Source organism: Anopheles merus, chromosome 3R (assembly GCF_017562075.2).
Source record: "Anopheles merus strain MAF chromosome 3R, AmerM5.1, whole genome shotgun sequence".
NCBI classification, from domain to species: Eukaryota; Metazoa; Arthropoda; class Insecta; order Diptera; family Culicidae; genus Anopheles; species Anopheles merus.
In genome coordinates, this window is record NC_054084.1 from 18,512,952 (window position 1) to 18,538,868 (window position 25,917).

At 45.3% G+C, this 25,917-nt stretch overlaps 1 protein-coding gene across 4 annotated transcripts in view; it reads right to left on the reverse strand.

Moving 5' to 3' along the window:
• Positions 1-25,917, reverse strand: part of LOC121596432 — a 102,598-nt gene that overhangs the window by 41,499 nt on the left and 35,182 nt on the right. For all 4 annotated transcript variants that reach the window (XM_041921384.1, XM_041921386.1, XM_041921385.1 and 1 more), the window contains exon 2: positions 23,427-24,662. The gene's annotated coding sequence lies outside the window, so the exon portion shown is untranslated. The remainder of the gene's footprint in view (positions 1-23,426; positions 24,663-25,917) is intronic.

A 25,917-nucleotide genomic window follows, 5' to 3' on the forward strand; every position in this document is an offset into this window, starting at 1 on the left:
ACGAGACACGAGATGCAAATCGATGGCAAACTTTGCTCCTTCCGGATTCTCGGGTCCCTGCCTCTTCCATCATCATCAGCCAACTGTCAATCTATCAGAGTTACCAACCGTTCGTGTGGAACAGCGTGTTTAAAAAGGTAGGTCTTTAAATACCCGGACCTGTTGGTGGGCCGAGAGATGGTGTGTTTTTGTCCCCGCTCGATACCCTCAACGATTGACATTTGAGATCTCTATGGATTGACGATGACACAGAGTGGTCGCGTTGCTGCTTGATGCATGGTGTTTCTTCTGATGTTTAGATTTTGTTACGTTTTTTTACCTCTACCCAACTAGCCCCATGTTGTTTGTTTCATGTTTCATTCTGTGTTGCAAAAGTATTAAATTATACTAGGTCCTGCAACAACTAGGCTGGTTCATCCTACTGGCGATGACGCTTGATGCCGGCCGCTGTCAGTCAAGCTTCCCCATCCTCCTATGAAGGGTGAACTCCAAACAAGGTATCCCTGCTGGATCAGATATCGGGAGCGAGACGAGGTCTGTTACCGCTCTCCCATCACGGTGTTTCTTCCCTATGCAGGAACGATTCATTCGTCCGTTTAATACCGAACGATGCTACAACACAAACGGTCAATGATGGAATTGGATTGTGGAGCTCGAAAAGCTCATCCGAACCAATTACTCACTTCACACCTTTTCCTCATCAGCTTTATCCGTTTCGAAAGGGAATCGCAAAGAAAAAGCAACATCAAAACCTTGGCGATGTACAAAAGCACCGTATTCGTGTGGTTTAATTTTTCAAACCATACACTCTTTGCTCGTCTTCATCGTTGCTTTCTGCCACTCTTTACAGCTTTATCAAGATGAACTATTTAGTTCCAAATGTATGATTTATTCTCGATTTGCCCATCATCATCTTTCCATCCGTTGTTGTTGTGTTGTGCATATATGATTGTAATCCCGTGGCTAAATGGATGTCTCAGTGTTGAGGAAGGGCATGGGATGGGGAGGTTTTCTATAAAATAACACCAACCACCCACGAGTACCAGGTGGGGACTGAAATCAATAAAGTACCGACACAGAACACCATCGGACCACACGATGGCGCTGTTCGTTTCCCCTGAGCGCACTACTATTAGCCGCGTGGGGCGATGAAACTGAAGCGGTATTGAGTCAATTCATTACAGAGGATCATATTTCGTTGCATAAACATCACCTCATCGATTTACAGTGTTGACCCGGCTCTCATCTTCTCGGAGGCAAACTGTGGAAACACAAACTGCTGCAGTAGTTGAATAAAGAAGTTGTGCGCCCTCTCTGGGGGGGGTAGATTCGCATGAAGCCTTGGGTAATACGATAGGGTTTGTAGTTCGGTTTACTTGCACATACCGACACACCGTTTGTAGATGGTGCTCGCACATGGGATGTTGTTCTCCCCGCCAGAGCATCTCAAATTAGCTGTCCATCTTGTGATCTCACTTTGTAACGAGGCTTCTCTCGTATCTTTAGGATGCCCCTCTCCACAAAAATGGACAGGAAATCTCTTACCTAAAACGAAACAATAAAAAACAACAACAACATATAAGTAAAGCGCATTCAATAGATTGTGTGTTTGGGGCGCCTCTGTCGATCAGAGGATGTGCGATGCACGATAACGTAATTATTTGACAATGGGCCCGCAACATAATCGACCGTTCAATGGACGTGGAAGTGTGCTCGCCCAATATGGCTCCTGCTGCTGCTGCTGCTGCCCGGCTACAGAGAGCTACATAATTGATCATCCAAGAGCCAGCAGCACATCGCGGGCCGGCATTACGTGACACACCGTGCCGCAAAAGTAAAATCGTGTGCTGCCAGCCATATAGACAAGCGCGCAGCCCCGGCAGCGTTCATCATTATCACACACCATCCCGTTGGCAGAGCTCAGCCGGAGCAGGACCAAATGGAGTGTAATTGTCCGCCCAGCTACGATAAACAAACGGCATCTCTCCTCCGGGGCTCGGTGCACCGATTGCGTGCTATAATGTGGTTTGATTTTAATTGGAAAAGAAGTGAGTAGGATAATCGTGATTTCGAGCGCGGCTATGATACGGATAATACAGTGTAAATATGACTTTTTACCGCAACGTAATCGCAAATGAACCCTGCCGAAAAGGGGTTTCTCAATCAAAGAGCGAATGATATTCATTTCGTTGTGGTCGCAAACATATACGCAGCTCGCGCAGAGAAGGCCTCGAAAAGGCACATTCTATTTATTCTTTCACCAAGCTTACCATTGCGAACTGCTCTAGCTGGCTGCTTTACAAAGACCCTAATCAATTCCCATTGTCGTTCGAAAGTAGTTCACCCGAGATGTTTGAGCTAGACTGGTGGTTTTTTTGTGTTGTTGCTCCCACCAAACACCATTCTCAACCAACAAACCTACGACTCCCCGTAAGCCCTCCGCCAGATAGCAGAAATAAGATAATCGCTAGAGCGGCTCCCGCACGTCCCAATCCCTCTTCCGAAGGGAACTTTCTCGTGCACGATCCACAAACTCACCACCATCTCGTCGAAAGGCAGTGTGTAATCGATCAGTCAATCGATCGGGCAAATATTTTAATATAAAAAAGCGCCTTCCTCCAGTCACCCAAGAGGTCTACTCACCCAAGAGCGAGCTGGAGAGAGAGAGAAACCAACAGCAGCATTACCTATTACCCTAGGCATCATGATCTGGTAGATGCAAAACCGTACAACAATAACAAGCTCGGAGGCACACACACCTAGCCATCGTAGAAGCATGATCATGCGATCACGATGATCGTGGACGAAACTCAGCGCGTGCAACAAAGTAAAGGGAGAGAAAGAGAGCTTAGGGTGATGAGGATCGGAGGTTTTGCCCATTTCCTGCCCGACCCAGATACACCCAGAGACCCAGTTCGAGTGGCTCCCAGCGGCTACAAGAAGGGGCTTTCAGCAGCAACAACCAACATGAAGATGGCCAATCGTGCGGCTGCATCATCGTAGAGCAGTAGTAGCAAGCACTCGGCTGCCTGCAGGCTGTGGCTAGCACCTCGCCTTCTGCTGACCCTGTTTACAACAGACTTACGATTTCATAATAAATCTTCCTGCCTGCCCCATAGGAGATGCTCCCGACTCGCCAGACCCGCCCCGCCGGGTAAGGGTGAGAATTTTGCATTGCGTTTACATACCCGACACACCGGATGCCTTCTGGCTGCAACGTCCCTTGCAGGCCCGGCCCAGTTGTGGCAGGCAAGAAGCCAGAGGGGGGAGTTTTTACAAATGTTGACACACGAGGTGTTGCTGATCATCTCTGCTTTATGAAGACGGGATCACGGGACAGACGACACACTGTTAAACTAGGTAAACAGAGTGTCGCCAGCTCTCCTCGCAGTTATTGGTCTTCCTCTTCTGGGACCCCCGTCAACATCAGACGGTCAGTAATTCCAACTCCCTGAACGTATCTTCCGACGACTTCATGTGAGTCCATAGCAGAAATCCAGTTTCTGCTCGGTGCACAAATGAGTACTGGGCTAATCTCACGAGATGCACAACCCAGTCGAACATGTCTCGTTACTGGTTAAGCTGACACACACACACGCCGGTGTCACTGACTAACTAACTGACAGACTTACTGACTGACTGACTGACTTGGTTAGGGTCTCGCTTTGACCCGCTGTAAGTGGACCCAGGCTAAGTAACACGAGAACCTTTCCACCATCTTCGATTGGCAAAACAACGGCTTATGTCCCGATGGCTTTCCCTTCCCTCTCTGACCGTCCCTGGAGGAGTTGTTGTTTGTGCTGGTTTGCCCGCTGTCTTTCTTTGTGTGCACGAGGCGGCGGCGTCCATCTCCCATATATCGTCTCCAGACGTCGCCAATATCCCTTCGTTTCCAATGCCCATTTACCGATTTCGACCCTAACCGATTTCTAGCCCTATCCCTTCTCTTCCCTCATATCAAACTTATTGCCCCAGAGCAACAGCCGTAAAGAACTCACAAGGTTTGTAGACGACGACTCAGTCGCCCCATTGCGGGGGGAAAGGCTACCGCACTCGCTGTTCTCTTTCTTTGTTGCGTAATGCGCAATGTACACGGTTTTGTACGACGACCAGGAGATACCTTCTCTTTCCTCTCCCTCTATGGGTACGTCACCCTCCCAAGCCTACACATACACACAAGGCGTATGCTGCTGCCAGTGCTGCTGGCCTTTTAGGGGGATTTTTGTCTCCGTAACTCCGTAACAAGCACGGAGGGTACACAGTCAGGAGGCGCAGTAGTAGTGGGCGCCTGTGCACGCCAAAAAAAGGCCACCACCTTCATCCACCAAGAGGGTTTGTGCAGCAATTCGCAGCCAAAAAGAAAACTCGTTCTTGGCGAGACTGCTGCTGCTGCTGCTGCTGCAAGAAGAAGGATAGCCCCCACGGAGGAGTTTCGTGTGTGTGCACGCGACCGACTACGCGGCGGCCTATATTTAAATGTCAAACCGGTTCCGCACACCGTAGGCACACATTTGCAGTCACCAAACTGGAGACCACCACCGCCACCAGATGCTGGCTGGGCTGGTCTGTCGGCCGTCTCTTACCCCTTCTGCTTTCCCCCATCGCCACGCGCATCATGTTCGCCTGATTAATGCAAGGCAAAATATAGGACAATTTTGTAATTAAATCAAAATGAAGTCTTTGATGATGATTATGCTGTTCTGTGCTTCCGCTGTGCGAGTGTGAATTCTCGGATCCTCTGCCACCCCATTCGTGGGCCCAAGCCCTGCCAGTCCTTTATGTTTTGTTGGCTGGTTTTGAGACTAATCAACTGATGGCTTTAAGTCGGACTAATTATGCAGATGCTTTGGGTTGGGCGGCAGGAAAACGTTCCGTTTAGTGTTGGGAATTTCGTTAAAAAAAAGGAACGGAACGGAACTAGTTCATTTTTCAAAAAGAACGGAACGTGAACCTGGGGTGCAAAAGTACCGACCCAGAGCTTAGAAGCCAAACTGTCATCCGGGGGGGGGGGGGGGGGTTGTTAATTGTTACAGGATATAAAAAGGCGTTTCTTCAATCTGAAATCATATCTGACACCAAATCTAGATGGGTTCAATCTATGTCCAGTAAGCTGTACCAGCTGTGCTAATACAAAGCATGCATTTATTATCTAGCATTTTTTAACTTTTTAGATGCGACGACCATTTTCGATCAAAACCTTCCTGTACCACTGATAGGCTTGGCAATCAGTAACTTAAATGCCCATAGCAGGATAATCATCCCAGCGTATGGGGGCACGATCCATTCGAGGATTTTACCCATGCCGAAGTTATTGAGTGGTCCGAGTTGACGATTGTATCACGAGATTGACTAATTATTTGAATTTCACTTACTACTTAAAACAAATAGTTTTTTTTTACATAAATCGTTTACAACATCACGGCACTCAAACGGTTGTCGAATGGAACAGAATGCTTCGAATCGAATGGCTAAATATTGGAATCATGGATCAAGTGGATATCGTGGCATAAAAAATAAATACATTTTATTCTTCGTTGTTCATACTCACATATTATAATACATTTTTTCCAACCAGTTCTGCCATATGAGTACAGATTTAAATTTTATAATAATTATTTGTCTAGTTAAGATAAGCTAAATTATAACAAAAAGTATAATAGATGTTACAAATTGCACCATAATACCAAATGCAACACCATTTTTGGTTTCGCTTATCACGATTTTTATAAACGATACGCGACGAAGTGCGATGAATATTCCTGTGAGCATGGGAGAGTGCACAGGCAACACATACTGTGTGCGAGAAAGAGTGAACAAGTATCTTGCATGCAGCAAGCAACAGCCGGCCAAAGCCGGTTTTTTCAAAGAACGGAACGCACGAACGATAGCACCTTGCTAACAATATTGAAGCGGCAAAGACCGGATTGAACGGAAAGAACGAATTGAACGGAACGGAATGAACGGAAAGAACGGAAAGACCGAAATGAACGGAACGGAACGGAATGAACGGAACGGAACGGAACGGAATGAACGGAATGAACGGAATGAACGGAATGAACGGAATGAACGGAACGGAATGAACGGAACGGAACGATTTTGTATAAAGGATCGGAACGGAACGGCCTACATAAAGAACGGAACTTTTTTACTAGGTTCGGACCGGAACGGCCAACACTAGTTCCGTTAGTCCCATTTTTTACACTTCCGTATTAAAAACTTGAGAAACAATCAACAGAGCATAACGTTCATTTTTGATGTCTTAATTTCTTGGGTGAAAGATCACAAGTGCAGCACTCGGATCTAAAAGAGATATAGGACATTGAAATCTTTATCTGTTAGGCTTTGTAACTGTTGCTGTTTATTAAACACTGCTCTTTGAACCAATCAATATTCAATCAATAAAGCAGTCATAAAACGCAAACTGCTGAATATCCCGAAATTCTTAAGATATTGTTCAACTTTTCCCCAATTTTTAGTGTCAAACGGTAATCCAAAACGGTTTCATCAATTTTCAACGCAGTAAAACTCCAACCTCTTCGCACCAACATCTCTCTTGCCACCATCCATCCGAACCGTTCAAGGTTTATGGCCGCGCGACGTTCAATTAAATTGCCTGCGTTGACATTTTATGGAGCGCATCCAACAACCACACACCGTCGCCTTCCCCCAATCATCCCATCGGGCGACATCTGTCTATTAGCTTCAAGTGACAGGCACAATCACAGCAGCTCTCAAGGCGGCTCGCTCGCGTAGCACTGGTCAGCAGCAGCACTGTTCAAAAATAGTCAGAACACGAGAAGCAACAACAGCAAAACACAACCCCCCAACATTGCCCGGTACTATCGCCACTTCAACATCTGGAGTGTGTGTGTTGTCCAACATCTCCACTCGAAACGGAGCATTCCGTCCCGTCGAAGCTTGAGATGCTATAGATACACATACTCACACACAAAACTGCCTTCAAACGGAGGGCGCGGGCGCGCGCGAACATACTGCTGATTGGCATCATCGTCTAGCCAGAGCGACGAAACAGTAGCACAAACGAATGGACCTTTAGGCACCGGGCGCCCCTATAGACTTCTAGGTAGCCTAGGGAGCGCATTACTTTGAGGTTTCGTCGGGTTTACGTCTTTTCGGCAAAACAACACACAACACACAGCACACAGGCAGGCAGGCAGGGCAGGCATAACAGTTGCCATTCACCGCCCTTTACGCTGTCCATGGGGCACTGGGTGTGGCTGAGAGCTCGGGCAGCGTGTGGGCAACTCCGTAGGCTGCCACACAATCACAGCTTCCCCCGACCTCAACCAGTACACGATTGAGTTTGTTCTCCGTGTATGGTGTCTTGCCCGAAAGCTCTTCTACAAAAAAAAACGCGTTAAGTAACCAACACCCAAGAAGTGCTCGCTCGGAGTTAGGCAAGAGTATCAATTCGTCGTTGCGCTTCTTACAAGAGCAGGAGACTACATGCCGTTAACGCCTTCTTCTTGATGCCTTCTCAGTTCTCCAGCTCCGGGGAGGCTTTTAATGCGCTCCAAAATCTTCATTCTTCCTCACCGCTTATTAAGATGCTTCACGCAACCCGTTGTCAGCAACTAAAAACTATTGACGAAAGCCGAAGAACATCGTGTCCCTGGGAGCTTTAAAGTCTTCACAGCCAAAGTATCCCCCGCTTCAGACATTGATGCCGCAGTTGGGAAGAACCTTGGAGCGAGAGTCTTCGTGCACCTAAACCGCCCTCTTCCCGTCTCTGCTTTGAGTCGCACTCACTCGGTCAGTCGGTTAGTCGGAGATGTTCAACTGTGTAGAAAGTGGCTCTTTGGGCTGGACCAGGCGAGGAAAATTTATGAAGACATAGCTCGTCGTGACCCACATATATCTCCAGGCACTGGCGTCGTGTGGAAAGCACACCACGGCGGCGTGCTGCAATAAAATACGGCTTTATTTTGTTCGCCATTACCGGTCGTCGCGCGTTTGAAATGTTAATCCCAACGCCGCCCCACCGCTTCTAGGGGTAGTTCCGCAGCACCATTACCCTCTCTCTCCCCTCTGGGCGCTCACGGGAAGCCCTTGGAAAGGCTGTCACTTCCTCAAGTCGTCTCTAGCACCCAGGACAGCCTGCGGAAGCAGTCCATCACGGGTGACGCAAACTCCACCAAGGGAAATAAACAGGCATCGACGCTGCAAAGCTGCGCCATGAGCAACCACTTTGGGTCATCCGACCCCTCACCCCACCAGCCAGAGCAGGTGACATTCGATCCACTCGGGAAGATATTATTATCTTACGCAGGTTCACAACCACTTCTTCCAGCCAATAAATGCTGCCCGTGGGAAGCATGAAATGGACACCGTGAGATAAAAGCAAAACGCCTTGCCCGAAGAACGCCCCTAGCGGACGACCTTGCGTGATTGCGGAAAGCGGGTCACTGTCTGTGGGGCGGCTCTGGAGCGGAATGTGGAATTGTATTTTCGGGAAAGGTTTACAATTACTGTCCCATTTCGCTCCCATTGCATAACAATTGACAATAATAAATCTAACAACCCTTGCGCTTCGGTGCTTGTATCGTTCGTAGAAGAACTCAACCGGAACGAACGATCTCGGCGTCATGCTCTGTCATTTCAATGTGACAATTCAATAAATCGAATCACACACGCACCTCGTGTGTCGTTCGTTGTCGTAGTCGTCGCTGTCGCTTTCGTGCGGAAGAAGTTCATTTCCTGCGCATAAAATTCTCCTTAGCAAAAGGCACAATAACGAGCAGCTATTTTCTGCTGACTTTTCACTCCCTCTCTCTCTCTCTCTATCCCTCAGTCTTTCTTGCCTACACTTGCGTCTGCTCAAACACGATAGAATATCAAGAGCAATCGAGGGAATATGAATACAAAAGAACATTACCTCATGGCAAGCAATAGCGCCGCCGCTGCCATTCAATTTATGCTCCATTACCATTTGCAAATGCGATCCACCCGGCAAACAAACATGCCAACGCAGCCGCTGCTGCTACAACCTGTTCTAAATCAATACACATTACGTATCTCCCCCATAATAGTACGTTCATGGGGCACCTTGGCCCTTTTACCTTGGTCTTGGTACTTGAAGGAGTTCTATCCCGCCGCTTCTCTTATGGTCTGCCATTGCTTTTACATAACGGAATGAGTGTACACCCTTCCCCAGTTAGAGACAGCAATAACACATCGAGCCACACAGGTATTGCCCATTTTTCGATGCGTTTTGTTGGCAGAGGCTCTCGCCGCCGCCATGGTCCCCCAGGTCCGTTGTGCCCCCCAATAAACTGAAGCTTTATGAACTAGACGTAAAGAGATTCGCAAGGGCACGGAGAGACGATGCTGCGTTATCCTGCCCAGTTTACGAGCAACATAATATCAACGGAAAAACAGCCAGAGATTGTTTGGTTGACTCGGGCGAAGCTAGCTCTCCTCTCGATTGCCCGTTCTAATCCTCCGCTTAATATCCCACTTTTCTATCAGCCAAGTCACCAGGCCACAAGAAAAAAAAAGAAACATAAACGCGACCCCACAACGGCTCTCCATAAAAGAAGGTATGGAAGGAAATTTGCATAAAATGTACAAAACGCTGGTTGTAAGCGACACGGACGGGGGTCACGCGCGCTCGCATTTTCCGTTTGGCAAGTCGGTTGGCTGGCTGTACCGTTTTGTACCGTGTACTACACACTACCTTTGCACAAGACACAACACAGCGGAGGTGGTGAAAATGCGGGACTTCCCTCAATTTCCACGGTCGAGCGACGAACTCCCCCCACGTCTAGTAGGGCCGTTATCATTTTGAGTCGTTTAGCTGGGGCTGTTTTTTCTCTGCTGTTTTGTGTGCTCTTGCTGTCTCCATGGCGAGCAGCAAGGTACCGTTTTTTCCGACGACCGAAAGCTTGTGTGCTTTTGTTGGGCTTAGTGTTTTCAAGCCCCAGCCAAAAGCGAAGGGAAAATCTTTGCCCTTCTTCCACCCTAGAAACGACCTGTTTGGACAGTGCGATGCGGGTAGCAGGAAGGAAGCACGAAGACTCCTAAAACCGGACACAACAACAGTCGAACGGAACCACTAGAAGGCAAGTAAGGTGCGCGCGCGTTCTAATCGTCCGAGGTCCCTCCACCCATTGAGTTCCTTTTCTTGCCCGGGCTGTACCGGATTCGGGTGATTTATGGCAACTCTCCACCACTGTGTTCCAGAACGACCACCATCATCTCCGCAAGAGGGTATATTAGTTTTGCTGTGTTTCAATATATTTATCATTCTTTTGTTGGGTCTGTCCCGTTCGCGCGATCAAAGATCAACCCCACCCCCGGGGTCGCTGCTGGAGAGCAATAAATAAAAGGACAACACACATTTATTTATTTCCAGCCTATGGTTTGCACAACACCCTGCCTAAGGCCCGGTTGTTCTAAGGAAATGTTATGGTTGACTTTCACGGTGGCCGAGAAGGTTTGTGCGACGAATTTGTTCGCAGACATCTAACACAATCTTCTCCATTATCTTCCCAGGAACGTCCCCCGCGCGAAGTTGCACATTTTTACGAAGCGCCAACACACGGGCACAGGTCACAGGAGTTTGCTCGCTCTCTGCTCCAAAGGTTCCAAAATGCGTCAATTTATGGTATCCCTTACTGGGACGACTAGCTGGGTGGTCGTGGTCTGCGCCGCGCCAGGATGCGTGGGCGATTGTTTGACACGAAAAAGCTTCGCCTCTCAGAAGCTTTCAAAAGTCGTGAAGGCAAACTGTAAGTTGCCCTGGAGTTCCGGCTTTTTTTTTCGAAAGATTCTGGTGGGCCGATACACATTGATACAGCGCAGCAAGAAGTCTACCCTAAAACACACACGCACACGCACACAGACAGAGGCATGGCCAATAATGCAGTGGGGCTGATGATTAGATAAGCTTCGCGCGCGACACCGCGAATAAAGCTCGAACGGTGGTTGTTCTGGGCGTTCCCAGCCTCCCGCACGGGCTCTCGCACGGTCGGTGGTCTTGCGGTTGGAGCCGGCCAATCTTGTGATCACGTTGACGGAATCGACCAGCCATCCTGGCAGGGCGCGGAACAAGACGGAAGGGACGGAACCCAACGTGCGGCCCTGTCCGAACGGGTGCAGAAATAATAACTTCAGTTATTACACCACAACCCAAAATAGCTCAATCAACATCCAACCTTGAACCGGACAAAGCGGCGCGAGCTGACAAACGTTTTTGTTGGGCGGCTCTGTTGGGGAGTGTTCTTTTTTTTTATTGCGCTATAAAACGTCTTTTAAAACTATCTAGCAGCACGATCCGTGAGAAAAATTGGCCAACCAATCTTGTTACTTACTGCTTTGTTTGTTTGTTTGTTGTTTTTTCAACAGGCTTAACCGCGCTTGTTTGCCGTGGCAACATATTTTTTAGTCCGCTATTGTTTTCCGAACGGTTTGCTGGTGGGTGTTTAAATTATCCTACCCGGTAAAGGATCCTCAATGGACTGTGCGTTTGGTGCAAAACGGAATCGTAATCGATTCGCACACCACGCACCACAACAGGCCGCACGGCGGGTGTTTTTTCATAAAGCAAATTAGAATCATTTCATCACGTCTATGAAAAATGCTGCGAAACGGACACAGGAGGCAGCAAACAACTTTGCTTTGTCTTGTCTAGAAGACGGATGCAGTGCTCGGGCTGGGACACAAAAGGAGTTATTTTTGTAACATTAATCTTGCTCGAAAGGAGAAGGAACGTTCAGCAGCATTCTTTACTTCCGCGAGCTGCACAATACGCATCAAAGCGAGATCAGACGATCAGTAGTTCTTTATTTGAATTTCGTGGACAAACAAACCCTTTTCCAAGGATGTTATTTGATATATTTATGAGAAATATCATCCATCAGTCTTGCCTTTTTTGTGCTTGATACCAGGATAAAAGGACAAACAATTACGAGAAAAATGTGGTTCCAAGATTAACATGCAGTAGACAAATTCTGTATAATTTCAATAATTAATTTATTGATTTTCTATAGTACATGCGCAAACCAGTACCTACCGTTGTATTCTCATGACTAAGTAAATGAAAATTGTAAAATAAAAGAATGTTTCTAAAACAATTTCAATTTCAAGTATTTTCAATCAGAGAAGTGTAAGCTTTTTACGCACGTTCTGTATCGCTTTGGTTTAATTTATTTTTAGTTTATTAAGTTCATTTTTTTAGTTAAAAGCTATAGCAGCCCATAAGAAAAAGTGTATGAGTTTCATGAAAAAAAATAAAAAGGATCTTTTTTCTAACGTAAGGTCCCATCACGATTTTAGTCAACTTTTTGTATGGAGTTTGACAGTTGGAGGCTGAAATCATGTAAACACAAAATCAAACAAAACCACACACAAAACAACCTGCAATTTTCAGTCTAGTTAATTCAAACCTCAAAGATAGAATTATATTCGAGTACCTGCTCGAAAAATGGCAAAACAAGGTGGTGTTTACATTTATCCCAAGGTGCATTAAACAGATCAGGTGATAGAATCTAGAATCAAAGTGTATGTAGCCCAGGTGGTCTCATAGCATGTTTTTTATAACCAAATTTGAACCACCGACAAACCGACGTGACACTTCAACAAAATGAGCTTAAAAGTTGTCTCCTTATTTCAAATGAAAATACGTTAAACACTAGCGCCATCTCTTTAATGATTCGCTTATTATATTGACACAGAGACGAAACTACTACAACCCCTTTTTCCCTGGTTTTCTTTCCAACTTCCAACGAAGAATATTTTCTCCAATTCTCACATCATTTGTATTGATTTGTAAACCCATCAAATGACTTTTCTGGGGTTTTAGTCCAATTATTTTCATAAAATCTTGCCTAACACTTCCTCTGTCATTTGTACTTGGAAAAGTTGTTTCCATCTAAGCAGCCGCGAACAGAGCTCATTTTGACAAAAGTGATCGCCTTCTTAAAATCTTCATTCAGAAGCAGAAGCGATAAAAACCAGCCTTCAAAATTCATACACCTTGGGATAAGCCCACCTGTATATTCTACCTACTTAGATAGCTGCTCGAAAACTGCTTCACAATGCTAACAGCTGACAGGCTGAAATTTCAGCCTACGAACCCAAAATGGAAAGGGCCCAATAATGTTGAGTTCTGCTCTAAAAGTTTAAAAGCTCAAAAATAAGTTTAAAAAATAATAAATAATCAAGTAACCCTGGAATTTAAAAAAAAAGTCTAAATAAAGCCTGTGTAGAATATAAAAAGCTTGAAAAATTTTACTTAAAACAAATATCTCCCATTTTTCCAGAAACTAAGCTCAAACACAACGCTATTTGAACTTACTTAGGTAACATTTCCGAAAGAAGCATTCCGAAGCTTTTTCATTCACAGGTGTTGCACGCAATTTAATTTCAAATTGTTTCAGAACACCTCAACGTTTCCTTCGTTTCCCATTACCATCACACACCCCCGATATAAAATGTGTCATGTTTTGCTGCTTTTAAACCGCAACATAAAAAAGCACCAACAACAGCAACAAAAACCTCATTAACGAGCTAAACGTTTTCGCGCACATGAAAATCCCATAACCATAGAACACGGCCAATCAACTCCCCCATCACACACCGTCTCCTGCGTCACTACCGGCCAAAGTAGTACTGGAGTGGATGCACGACGCGCAATAAAGCTTCACACACTTTGCTGCTAAAGTGACAAATCGGATCGCATTTTCACCATGGCTCACGGATCGCGCCTTCATTGCAACGACAGGGAAAAGCTCCTCCACTGCATATCCTGTGGAAGGCAACCTCTCTTCCGCTAGCGTACACGCTGCGCGCTGTACTCGCGAGTTCAGCGCGTGTGGCGTGGCACTGACTGACTGTGTGTTCGCGTACATAAATCGAATGAATGATAACAACAGAAAACAATTACCCATCCACATCCCAGCCATCTCCCTGGCCCGCAACAGACACAGGAAAGGTTCACCATCATTTCACGGCAGAAAAAAACGAACGCACCCAGGGACCACTGGAAAGCGAGCAGCAGCAACGACCGCCACGACGACCTCAACCATCATCCGTCGTATCATCATCGCAACGCAGGCCCGAGGTTTTGTTCCCGTTGACCGTAGTAGTACCCTAACGCGGGGATGTTGTGAAAGATTTATTGCCCCCTCATTTTCTTCATATACTTGTGGGTGGGAGGGTGGTGATAAAAAAGGGCAATTCCTGCCTCGATCGAAGCAATAGGCAACACAACAACTTGCGCTGACATGGATGGACACCGCACACCGACACTAACTACACGCTGGGCGATGATTTCTTGGTGGGTCAGAATGGCACACAATTGCCTGTGTGTCCTTGGCATTTTTTGTTGGAACCTTTTCTCCCTTGTTTCCTTTCCCACATGACGTTCCTCGGTAGGACGCATGTTGCCATATCGCTTCCCCCGTGCAAGTACACAAAGTCAAACTGTGCTGTAGTTGGACTGTTGAACGATCCGGCGTAACGCAATACGACGACGCATCACGAAAGGCCTGGCAAACTTATCTCATTTTCATTTATGAAAACGATAAGACAAACACAAACAACGGCCTCAACGAAACGGGCTTTACAGGGCTTTTGGCCAAAAAGCTAACCGCTCCATTCCTTTTCCACGGGAAAAGGGGTTCGTCGCCTAACAATGTGTCCATTGGGCCATAGGAACATAGGAGATCCGGAGGAGTGCGGGAAAAAAGGGATCACAAACTATGAGCGTGTCCCAGGACCACAACAACAATGAGGCCGTATAAAATATGCAACGGCATTCTGGTTTTGAAGTGTTAAATAAACAATGTGTAGCACACGGCAAGGATACGGAGAGCCTTTTTGGGCCACACTTCTCCCGGGGAATGTAGGTCGGCATTTGAGACATATGGAGAAGCGAGAGGATCTATTTGTCCTTCCATTTTCGGAGATCTTATCTCTTGCCGCCGCCGCAAGGGTGTAGAATCGATCCGGAAACGTAGTACCTGTCGCTCCGTGGGCCGGAATTCCGTATTGCGGCATCGGGACACACCACAAGCGCACACCACAGTTGTGCCGTTTCTTCGGCTCGGCTCGAAAGATGAAGACGGAGCCGCGGCGACACACATCTGCTTCATAAACCGTATCCTAAGCAAACGAAAGCCCGCTCTCCTGGAACGTGTGGGGGAGCTTTATTAGTCCCGAGGCTAATAACACATGATGATGTCCTTCTGCCCGTAACAACACCACCAATGGCAACCACCAGTCGAGCACGGCATGCGACGTGTTAACCGCTGGAACCACACACACACATGCAGCCCACGATAATGGGCTTTTATCGGATTTCCTACTCCTCGACAAATCGCCCGGCGGTAGCATCATCATCGCCCAGCGTCGTCCTGGTGCCACCACCAAACCAGTCGGACACACGCGATTGGTCTCTGATCAAGTGGCATTAAGGAAGCAAATAATCGACGACATCCGTGCGATGCCTAGCTGTCGGTGGCTGTCGGAAGAATTATAGTTCACGGTGCAATCCAAAACACCCCCCCAGGCGAGCTCTGTCTCACGGCCTCTGCACGCTTCGGTGGGCATTTCATTTGCGGACCACTAGAACACGCAGACGTCACATGGAAGAACAATGTCGTTTTGGGGAAGGCAATAGAAGAATGAGAAAAAAATAATATTTTGCGCTTGCTAGAAATGATAACGGAACACAGGCAAGTGTGTGTGTGTGTGCAGTTACATTTTATCGTCCGCAAACACACAAACACGGCCGTAAAGTAGAAGACTGTACATCACATCACGTTAAGCCGTCATTGATTTTTTCGTGCTTTGGGCCAAAGCAATCGGAACTTCTTGGAGGAATCTTTCTTTATGGAGTGATTGGTGCGTGTGTACGCTTTGTCATAAATTCAATAAGTGCTCGTCTAAGCTGCAATTTGTAAGCCACTTTCGTCTGATAGTATGATTTGAGTTAGAGCGAGGCATTAATCATATTGGAGGAATTTATTTACTCAGAACTTTTCATGTCGGATTATTTGGATCTTACAGAATAAATTGTCAGGATTTATTAAGGAATAGTTTTCATTATTTTGACAAATAAGACCATAAAGCCTCAATTTTAAGGCTTCCTTGAAGCAAATATGTAAAATTTTAACTGATATAGAAATAGAAGATAAAGGATGCAGTCACCAAAGACTTATTAATTAAATCAGAATATAATGAATAAACTTATTGATCATTACCAAGATTTCACACAAAACACTGTGCCAATATTACAGGGTTTCCCACGATTTATTGGTCAGTTCTAATGATTGTTTGGTGCGTTCCCACGATTTTTTTATCGTATCCCATAGATTTTTGGTTCGTTTCCATAATTTATTGGTATTTTCCGATTGGATATATTTCATCCAATATTTCATCTAAAAGGACTATTCTTATTTAATTAATTATTCCTTATTTGTCTCTTTATTTCAAAATAGTTTGGTGGAAAATGGTTAGGTGGACTTTACCATAAAGTGAAAGAAGTATGTTAATAGTTTTTATTTTATTTCCATTTGCGTATTATTCTGCATCTAAAAACAACTCTTGAAGCTCATAGTTCAGTAGAAGTACTCGCACAAACAATGTGGGATGGAATTGCTATTTGACCTACTGTGAAGAGAGCTATTAAAAAGCAACGAAAGAACCACATTTTCATAACCCAACAAGTTCAACCCAATTGATCGAAACACTTCAAATGAAAAGCAAACAATTTGATAAACATCACAAATCTTCCCCCATGTGTGTGCTTCAACATCAACACTTTCATCGAGCACGCTCTTGTACATCATCGCTCCGCTTGTGGCGAAGCACACTCGAACTTGTGGCTTGTGGCGAACGCTTAATCGAACGAGCATATAATAACCTTTTCGCACCCAACAAAGACACCCAGAAGCATGCTAAACCCCGACAAAAAAACACACACACACCCACTCGCACCCACAGCTGTTGTGCGAAAATCAACACACAAACTAATCTGATAACGATCATCCTCCTGCTCCGAGACCCACCCAACCAGGCGAGAACCCAAATGTTGCGGCGAACGTAGTACACACATCCCCAAAATAGTTTAATTAAACCATCCATCAGCATTCGATTGGAGCAGAACCGAGCAGAGAAAGTGGGGAAACCTGATCCAATCGCCATACCAATCGCGTGTGTTGCATAAGAAGCTCGACGAATAGCTCGTCTTCCGGACGTGAAACACACACACACTCACGCATACGTTAAGGGTGTTGCAAACATCATTAGCACTGATCAGAAGCTACCTACCCATCTTCTACACGCTCTCCCATAGAACAACGTCGTTCATCGTCTTGGGTTCGCTGGGAAAAGTCTTCTCATTTCGAACGGTTCATCGAACACATCGCGTAACGGGGATGTTGTGGTTGGGACGATGTCGCCAGCGTTGACTCGCTGCCAAAAGTTCGATCGAGAAAGGCAGCCGAAACCACAAACGAGCCGGTGTGTCTCGCACACACTTGCCCCTCTCTCCCCCTGGGAGTGTGATTGGTGTGGTCGGTGCGCTTCTGATTCTTCACCAGACTTCTCCAACCTTTTGCTCATCTCCATAGCACCAAAGCGACATCAAAGGGAACGAATTCCCGCAACGCAAGCTTTCAACCCAGACAAACCGCGAAAGTATTGGGGTACACCATCATCGTCTGCATCCTTTGCTCTTTCGCCGAGTGTGGCAGTTGGAGATGACGACCGAAAATACGATGCAATCATTAACTTCCGAACTCAATCTCTTCCGTGCCGACCCTGCAGTGCTTCTCCTCCAGGTGAGATTCTCCACCAATCTCCACTTTCCAACTTCAATCATCCACGGTAAGTACACCTCGTACCATGCCCTTCTCATCACATATCGCCGTCATTCCCGTTCGCGCAATTGATGATGAGCTACCTAAGGGGGGAGGCTGTTTTAAAGGCACAGCCGGTTCCGTTAGGACAAGTGCCATCGCGTGAGGGTGAAACAGCAGTAAAGAAATCGTATCATTCCATCCAAGAACCTCAGCTTCTTCGCCACATCAATCGTTCTCTTTCAAATTCAATTCAAATACAGTACCTTTCCTACTTTGGAGGTCATTTCCGACGTTTTGGGGTACTTTTCGTGAAAGCCCTTTAGGCAATTGAGCCAATTTCCCGCTCCGATCAGCGCTCTGGATGAGAAAAGCGTTGAAGTTGGCAGACGAAAAAAAAGAACCCAAAAAAATCATAAAGCATTGCTCAGTTCTGAAGAAGGGGGAGGGGCATTTTCCATTAAGGGAAATGGCGTATTCTTCATGATCTTCACCAAGATGGAGTGTTCTCATTTTTAGTGTGCTCATTAGTTTTGGACCCTCTGGACTTATCCCCATTTCCTGGAAGCAGCTCCGTATGGTATTCCTCTCTATTTCGGGGTAATGCCATTCTTTTATGGTTGCCATCATAATAGGCACATCCCCTCTCTCAACGATCCCTTGCTGCCGATCCGATCGAAGCCGGATGAAGAAATTCCGCCAACGGCGTGCAATGTTCTTCCAACTCCAACTCAAACCGTCCAGATAGTCGTCATAAAAAAGAGCTGTATCTACAGAGAACAAACACACTCAGAATAAGATGGATTAGAGCTTTCCCGGCCACCGCCATTAAACAAGCTGCCGTGAGAAGCGGCCGGCGACAATTGGAACTGGATTGGACACTTCGACTCCATCACAAATCACTCCCTCCCAGCAGTTGATGACCCTGACATGACGACCACACCACACCATCGAAACTCAAGCATCAGCGTACCGCATCAGAAATTAATTAGCAGCTCTTGGCTGTGCCATCGGTTCTTTGTCGCGCTGTGTGTGTGTGTCTGTGACCGTGATCATCATAAAGCCGCAAACGAGGTAATGAAGCTCGCCTGGAATCGTATTCCCTCAGAGAGACACCTAAAAACCTTAACCGCGATGGTTGACTTATGTTTTTGGCACGGTTAAGTCGGCTTTTGTCGAAAATAATCCCCCCGACAAAGCCTCATTTTGGTCGTCGAGCTCGTTTCGGTAAGATTCCCCCAGATCAATCAGTTCAGCACGGCATCAAAAAGACTCTGGCACCGCCAGGCAATAGATCACCGAGCAAACGAGAAACACAAGGTGGAATTGGGTGGTAACGCTGGAAGGGAACTAATCCCCTTTGCTCTTCCGATCCCAATTCCGAGCCGGTAGACCACCACCGTGTGACTTCCCATCACACCCCTTCGCTCGGTCAATGATGAGCGGTTAATGATGCTTTTGGGGAGGAGACTAGAATCTACAAAAACTACCAATTTCCGTCCAACTGCGGGAAAGAATGCGCTGGGCATTCGGGTGGGATTTGGTTCGTAAATCAACAGGTTCCTGTGACTCGGTTCGCGGTGCTTTGTATGGTTGGGAATATAGACAGCGGGTGCTTCAAGGCAGCTTCCAAAAAAAAAACCCTCTCAAGCTTCTCACCTCAACAACTTCACGAAATAAAGGAAACTGCTTGCTTTTACTCGATAGAATCTCTCCTTCATTTGGCATAATAATGTTTCAAGAGCATTCCAAAGCCAATACACAGCAGAGCGAGTTCAATTGAGGGAGCTCCCCAGCCTCAGGAACTCAGGAAAAGCTCGTTATCGCAGCTTACGCACAGTGTGTTTTTCTGTTGTTGTTGAGTCTGTTTTTTTCTACCGAACTCCACTCCAAATCGATTCCAAACGAAACGCGAGCGGAAAGATTTTTACCAACCAGAGCAACGCAGACCGCAACCAACTTCGCGAAGAAGTTCTTCAACCGTACGCCACTAAACTGTAACCGCTATCACACTCGCTTCTCCCCACGGTACTTAGGGCTTTTTTTTTGGTGAGGAAACAGTTCAACCTGGCACACCCGTTACACACGGAAGAGGAAGAAAAACATACTTCTCCTGCTAGCAAACCTGTAATAGAGAAGCTGTTGCTTCTTCAATAGCGAAGAATAAATACTCAAACAGCAGATTCAAACTTCCAAATCGTTTCCCCAAAAAAAAGAAGGTCCAACGATCTCTGATCGTGTACAGAACGTGCTTGAAGGAAATATTGGAGAGAAAAACAACATTACGGCACATCTTCGGCCGCATCAACGGCAGCCTGCCCGCTAAATGATCTGCAGGTAGGCTAGGAAGGGCATCGTCTTGAAGACGAAAGTCCGAGACGAGATGCGGAGATATGGACTCCAAACCGAGCGGTTTCAATTAAAAACCTACCAACACAGCAAGTTGGCCTACTTTTGGAGTACCAAAAACTGCGCCAAACTCACACACACAGTTGCGACCGGAGAGCACTGTTTTTGATAGGGACTTGAAGCCCTCACACACAGACACCGGCTATTGGTTGGGCCCATTAGATACACATTGTTTGATGAAGGCTCTGCAGGTAACGACAAAGACTACCCACCCCGCGCGCTTACAAGCTTGTCAAAAGTCGGTCCCGCCAAAGGAACGCACGTGTTGTGTTGCATGCTCCGGTGGAACATCTTCGCGTAGTACATTACAGTTGGTAAAAGCCTGCAGGTATGTGCGATGTACAAACTTGGCCAGGGAGAAATTCACATAAAAACATGCCCAAAATCCGCCCAGAATGCATCGGCGAACGTACAACAGCGCAAGAAGTCGGCTCTATACAAAAACAAAACTGGGCGGGAAAAAGAGCCTCAAGTTGGAATTTTATTAACCGTAAAACCGACCAGTTCACTTGGCCAGCATCTAGACCCATTCGGGGACGACGCACGTGGGGGTGCCAGCAACCAAGGGTGACTCATAAAAACCTCGCAAGTGTCACATGAGAATGGGAACGAAACAAGGGGGAGGCCTCCTCAATTCGTGCCACCACCGTTACGCATCAAACCCACCAACAACTTCCCCGCCACTCAGAGGTGAGAGGTTTCACATGCAAACTAGTAAACGAGAAGGTGCATATCAAACGGGGAGGACACAGCAACAACCGACTGCTTTTTTCCTCCACTCTCTCTCTACTCCTCTCTGTCTGTCTGTCGTTGGTAATCGAATCATTACTGTTTGATAGTTTTCTCACACATTGCTTCGTGTCTCGTCGTCGAAAATAGCGTCGATCAACCGTCTCTCCGGGGCTCCCAGTTTATGTCGAAATGGCAAGTCGCGAAATCCACTTAACCGGCGAAGATGCATAACGTGATCGTATAAAAAAAACGGTAAGTGAAAATTGAAAATTATATTAAGGTCATATTTTTCACCGGGTGCATCATCGTAATGCTTTTGCTGCTGCTGCTGCTGCTGCTGCTGCTGGAAGCCAGCTGCCTCTACGCCACCTGACGTCCTTCTTCCTTCGTGCCTGCTCTCAAAGCGATTTACATATTTTATCCATTTCGAAAGGGATATTTGCACGAGGATGTGTGTGTGTGTGTGCGTTGTGGGACGTTTGGTACAAGGAAATAGGTGAATAAAACGCAGTTTTATGTTCCACCATCGTCGTTATGTTAAGTAGAACGTTGTTTTTTTGCGTCTTTTCCGTAGCTGTCATTTTTATACATTTATTGCAGCGTGGTCTTTCATTGGCGAACTATTGTTGTACACTAGCTCTTGGAGTACTTTTCTACTTTTTACGGAATCTTGATTTTTTATAGAAATATTTGGACGTAATATTTTAAATCATTATTTCAATTGCAATGCCCTTATTTTATTTTATTTAAATATAATACGTGATAATTTGATCGTGTTAAATTTATGCAAGCTTATCAAACCGTACAAGTTCCTAATTTGAGCTATGAATTTTAATAGAAAGAACATTATTTTCATTAATTTTTATTTTTATTTTATTTATTTTTGTTTATTTCAACAATCAACTATTAATTTACTCTTATAGCTTAATACATATTCTTAATAAGTAACATTTGAATCAAATATTTTTCAGTCCCATGCATTTTCAATATTTTTTTGCGATAATTTTCTCGACATTTTCTATTTCCCATGTTAGGTTTTTTCATGGTATTTTCTTTTTAAAGTAATTTTCATCACAAGTTCAATCTATTGAAGGAAAATTTTATAAATTTAAAATAAATAAATAAATAAATTTTATAAAAAAATCTTCAATTTTTGGGACAAATTTCAAAATACTTCAACTACTCTATTACAGTTGATACATTTTTTAAATATTCTTTTACAGTTTTTTTACATTTAGGCTACAGCAAAAAATTCAATCAATTCTTATTAGTTGAAAGTCAGTTATCAGTAACTTATTAGGTTTAAAATTCTCAACAAGACATGAACTATACTTCAGGTCACACAGAAACCACATATGATGCTTACTGCTTCAACGCAATCCCTGGAAACAAGTAATTGCTCGTAAGAGCTATATTTCACGCTGAACAAAACAAAATCTTCTTGATCATGATCACACTTTGCCCTGTTATCCCACAACACATCTTCAACTTTTGCTATCAATTTTACAGCAACAATCTTCTCACCCAATCGCACGCAGCTGTACTGAAAACAAACGCACACACCACTGACCCACATCGCAACAGTTCACACTCAATTTCGCAATGTTTGGAGCGCGCTTTATATATATATATTTATAGTTTACTGCTACTGCGATTAACAGACAATTTACAACTACACACATCATTAAATTCGATTGTTGCAATAGACAGCACAAATAATCAGTTCGCTTTGCGGTACGATCGGTACGATCAATACGATACAGACGCAGCCGAGTCTCATAAAACCCCGATGGATTTGGCCCCAAAAGATGACTTCCAGCTAAGAAAAAAAAACAAACACTTTGATCACACGTTCGAAAGCTATCCCCCTAGTCAGTGCGCACGCTTAATGATGGCATAACAGTGTGCATGAGCTTTAACCACACAAAAAAAGCTTACGATTAACATTCTTCTTCGCAGCAACACATCCCGCAGGGCACATCCCACAGAGTGTGTGAGTGTGTGTGTGTAGTGTCCCACTTTTTTTTCTTTGCAGATTTAGTTGATGATTAGTGTTAGCAGCTTGTGCGTGCCGACATTAGTTTTTGCTAGGTGGCAGCAGCCTCTTGCGTAATGCACGTGCGTAGCGCGCCACATTACCGGGCTGGTTTAAATTACAGCGTCTGCCTGTGTAAGATGATCAAGTAGCAACAAAAAAACAGGCAAGACACTACTAATCAGAGATGCTGACTAGCAGCAGGGAAAATGCGTGTGCGCACACACTGCACGCCACTTTGATTAATTATGAAATGAGCTTTCGAGCCGCAAACAACGAACCCCCCCCATGGGCAGCTGCAAATTCAAAGTCTCAAGAAGCGACAAAACTTCTTTCACAGAGCATAACATAAACAACTGTGGGCAAAGGTTGAAACTAAACCATCCCTTTCCAGGTTCGAGTGTTAGAGTTACCGGAGACCTTACCTTGTGTGTAGGGTGTATCGATGGCGCGCACAAGTCCGGGAAGCCAATCGCAAATATGGGGGCACGTGTCCTGGCCTTTGCAAGGATTCCAGTAGCAGCAGCTGAACGACGCGAGGTCACGCGGCAGACGCAGCGGCAAACACACTCAACCACCCTGTTGGCAACACAAACAACCGAACCTTCCTCCCCTTTTGCCACAACAGGACCGAAACAGCGCGAAAGGTGTTCTCACTAGGATACCCGCCAAACAGAAGCACAAATACAGACGGTGAAACACACACACACACACACAAAAACACGTGCAAAGGGATAACAGGATAACGGGGTTCTCTGTTTGTATGACGGAACCCTTTGCCCTCTTTCTCTCTCGCTTGGTGGAGTTATTTAATTTTTGCTTTATTTATAACTGAAAATGAGGTTTCACTTCACCACCACTAGCTTGAAACGACACAGCACACGCACACGGGCAAGAGCACACAGGTGAAAGCATCTGGAGGGCCTTTCGGACAAGGTGCAGCGACTGCTGCAGGTGAGTCTGGGAATTGGAACACACTGCCGCCGCTGCTGCCGTTGCTAGTTACAATGGGGGCTTTAAAAGGGGGTCTTGAAAGGGCGGGGAAGGTTACTTCGAAAGCCCTCGGCCACCGCACACTTACGCGCGTTCTGGCGTTGTTGCGTATCGCAGCAAATGACAGCAGAACAGCGTGCGACGCGCGCGGTTGCGTTCTTTTTTCGCTTTCTCCAAATAAAGTGGAATATAAATTAATAACACACACTCACACCCATTGCTTGACTCTTACTGCTGGACACAAATATGTCCGGACGCACTGCAACACTGCAATCACTGCAAACACATTCACATCGCAAAACAAAACACACACGCACACACCACCACCACCTTTGGCCGGAAAACAGTAGGTGCAAGTTGTTGTTGTTTTTTTTTTGTAACACTTTTTCTTCACTTCTATGATAACACACACTCGCAATAAATATGCTTCCTCACAATGCTTCACACATGTTTTCACTGCAGCTACATCGCTGTAAAACTATACGCCCGCGGTTGCTTCTTTTTTTCCGCTCTAAGTTCAATCACACCCAGAGAGTAAAGCAAGTCATTTACTGTAACGCTAGAACGACTTGCAAGCGGTGGTTTCTTTGCGTTCTTTTGCTAGTGCCCCCGTTGCTGCGGTTGCCACGCAAATAATAACAATACGCGCACGCACGGAGCGAAAGTCGCTACAAGGTGAAAGAGAGACAGAGAGGAAGTAAGAATTAGAAATGGAAAATTATTATAGAATTTTAAACATCACATTCACTGTTAACGGCGTATTTTTTACACACCAACACTTTTGTACATTAATTGGCACGATTTTTTTTGTCTACACCAAACACATGATAATAAAAAAAACCGGCTGCACACACTTCTATTTCTCTACGCAAGACGTTACTTTTGCGCTGGAAACGCATCGCCGCTTAGAACGCAGCGACGGTATATGTGTGTGTCCGCGCTCTGACGGGTCCGTTTTGTTCATGTTTTATTTACTACGGGGCACGAGGAGCTGCTGTTCCGGTGGCAGCAATCATATATAGTAAGAGTCCTCCTCCCTCATACTTCCCTCATACTACGTTGCTTTTGCCCTGATTGTTGTTGCTGTTGGTGACGGACCGGTTGCTATGAGCGAGGTCCGTTAGTGCGGTTAGTTTGTACACAAAGAAGGAAAACACCCAAGGTGTGTGGGAGACGAGGAACTAGCAGTTTTCTTGGCAAGTTTCAGACACCCTTTAGTTTTGGAGTATAATGATAGATTTTTTTTTTTTTTGAAAGATCTAACGGCACATAAAATTAAACATTGAACCATTTCGCTAGTTTCAATTTAAAATGGAGCTTTACAGAGTAAAATATCTGTATAAATGGGTCCAAATATGCATTGCAATTAGTGCAAAACGCAGATGCAATTATATATTTTTGTTACGAAAAAAGACGGAAAAAACACAATAAAAAAGATAGTAAAGGAATAGCAGAAGTATAATGAGAAAATCAATAAGAATAACTCAACTTCAATGAAACTTCAACCAAGATAAAGTTTGAAATATTAAAAAAACATAACAAAACAACACGTGATAAAATAGAAGAAGTTTTTGAGAAAAAAAAGAAATAAGTTAATACAGTAGCACAGTAAAATAACGTAGCACAGACAAACAGTAGCACAACACGAAATATGTTTTACAGGGTTTTCCAGGGGTTCTCAAAGTTATGGGACACTTCCTTGTCTCTTTCGTATGGGAAGTGAACTTCATATGATCGATTTTGGATTCTATGGCAATCTTTTTGAACAGGCTCCTTGGAAATTCTCATTGTATTTGCCCAAAAAGGTTGCTATAGATTTCCAAGATTGGACTCTATTCAATTGGATTAAGTTCATTTTACGTAAGAAGGAGTCAATAAAGTGTCGTACAGGTATGAGAACTCCTGGAAAACCCTGTATTGAAA